Here is a 2655-nt window from a genome sequence, read left to right as displayed (position 1 = left end):
AGGGCTGCAGATTAATGCACCGCTTGCCCAGCCCCGCAATCCCCCAGGGCAGTTTTTAGCTGTCTCTGGAAGCTGGACAGAAACTGCTCCCTGCTGCTGCTGGCCCTCAGCAGTGTGCCTTTGCAGGTGCTGTGGTGAATTGCCTCTGCTTCTTAGCTTCCAGTACCTGGCTGTGCCCCTCTGCTGAGTGACCCTAAGCACTGTCCAAGGCCTGCCATATAGGGACAACTGCACACGGGCTCAGAGAGCTGGCACAGGATGAGAATGTTATCCTCACCATTCTCCCCATTAAGCCTCAGACTCACCCCTGTGTGCATGCCCATGCTGACTGCCCAGTCCCCAACTGGTTCCAGGAGGAGGTCGGTGACCTCCTGGTCCTCTGGGGCCTTGTGGATGTGCAGAGGCAGTTTGCACTGGGTGGGTACTAAAACACCAACATTTATGAGGCCCTGTTGGGTGGCATGTGAGAGTAAGGGCACTCCCAGTCAGTGTGGCAGGGCCGCATTAAGGTCAAGGCCTTGTGGGTACAATGGATGGTCATGGCCAACTACAAGTACCCACTCAGTCATGATCATAAGACTATGGTCCTTATGTGGGAGCTGACCCATATTTTGGCACCGTGGGACTCAAGCTGCATCCCTGCAAGTGCCACCAGCATAGGAAGCCTGGCCAAGCACTCACCCCACCTGACCCCTCTGGTGACACATCAGCAGACAAGGGGCTCTTAGGCCTTCAGTACCCCACCCCATCCTCCTCTTTGGTTGGTTCATCCACTGGCATCTTGGGGAGCCCTCTCCAGTGGATGCTTGCTCTTAGTGCATCCCCAGACCCCACTACGGGGAGCAGCCAGCAATTTACCACTGGCCACCAGCAGCACCAGATCCTTCATGGAGGGGGCCTTGGCCAGGCGCTGGCCTACCATACACTGTGAACTGCAGATACTGGGTACAGTTAGATGCCATCAATGTTGAGGAGACCCATGCTGAGTCACCAATCTCACCAGCCCCAGACATGGTAAATCACACATTGGAGGAGGGTTCTTCAAGTCCCCAGCCCTGCCCCTGTCCCTGGTCCCGGCTCCAGCTCCAGCTCCTGCCCCTGGCCCTGGCCTCTGACACCACTCCCTGCCCCTGGCCTACCTGCACTCCCTTGGCCCCATGTCTCACCCACCCTCCCAGCATGCAGAGAGGTGGGACACAGTTCAGGATTTTATTCAGCAGCCTGTGTCCCCACAGCTGGGTGTGGCTTCTTACACACTAAAGAAGGCATTGATGCCAGCAGTGATGTTCTCCTCAGCAGCATCAGGCAGAGATGTAAGCACTGCAACAGGTAGCCCTCCAGGAAGCAGCAGGGGTTGTGGGGAAGCCTGGGCTTGCCCCCTGTGCCATTGTAGGTCAGGGTCCCAACCCAGAAGCACAGATGTGGCTGGAGCACCAGGAGGATCAGCAGCACCACAGCATGGTACCTGGGGCACCCCTCAGCTTTCACAAACAGCTCATCATGCACCACCTGGGGCACAAGTAGGAGGGACATACTTGGGGCACAGTGGTGGTGTGGCAGGGAGGCTGTCCCTGGGACACCTCTCTGGAAAGGCCCTCAGTGGGGAGGGCGGGGGTACAACCAACCCTTCACCCAAGTTGTCCAGGAGCCCCACGCACCCTGAGCCTGGGCACTGTATGCTGGGAGGAAGCATGGCCGAGTAGTTGGCCTACAGGGAGAAAGGAGTGGAGTGGGGTTTGGAGCCAGGGCATCAGGTACTGCAAGCAGCCTGGCCTGCCACCCACCCCTCGGGAAGGAGTTGGGGGAGGCAGGCTGCCTGCAGACAGTACTCAGTTGGCCACCATCATCCATGGAACAAGGAGGGAAGGGGGGTTTGGGTGGCAGCTTTCTAGACCTGGGAACCTGTGCACAGCCAACCCCTGATGTGAGGCTGGTAGCGCATGGCCCCTGGTGCAGAGCATCTTATCTCTGAAATGTTGCTCTCACAATGGGTTTCAGTCTCTTGCCTCTTCACGGCCAGCATCTGGCAGTGGGGGAGAGCCCACCAGCCCCAGTGGGGATGCAGGCTTTGGGTCACTGCCGCCCACTGCTGGAACTGTCCAGATGCTCGGGCTGCACCAGCAGCATACTATAGAATGGACCATCCTGGTCAAGCAGCTGGTCACAGCGGTGGAGTGAGAAGTGCAGAAGCAGGTCTGGCAGGTGAAGGATGTTACCCTGGCAGAGGCACGGGACCAGGCACAGTCATTGGGCCCCCATGGAGACCCTGGAGTGGGAGCACCTAGAGCTGTTTCAGCATCAGGGGGACACAGACCACCAGTCCCTGGACACCTTCCTGGGCCTGGTGGCTGTGTGCATGCCCTGCACTGCCTGGGTCCCACCCATGGGCCCCAAGGCCCCTGGATCCCACCTGCTGTCCCACGCCAGGCGCTCACCTGGGCCTCACAGGAGGTCCTGCAGTATCTCCTGCCCACCAGACCCCCTGACCCATCCCCCTACTCTGGACCAGCTGCCACTCCCCTGGGCACAGTCTAGCTGCCTTCCCCACACCACATGGCTGAAGACCTGGCAATGCATGAGGCAGGCACCTGCTGGGATTGCTTTAGGCCCCAGGCCTAGGGGGGAACATCCCAAGGCTCAGGTGCTGGGCACCTG

This window comes from Gavialis gangeticus, unplaced genomic scaffold (genome assembly GCF_001723915.1).
Source record: "Gavialis gangeticus isolate Ggan-Ray unplaced genomic scaffold, GavGan_comp1, whole genome shotgun sequence".
Taxonomy (NCBI): Eukaryota; Metazoa; Chordata; order Crocodylia; family Gavialidae; genus Gavialis; species Gavialis gangeticus.
The sequence above is the reverse complement of the archived record's forward strand: the minus strand, read 5'-3'. Positions refer to the sequence as shown.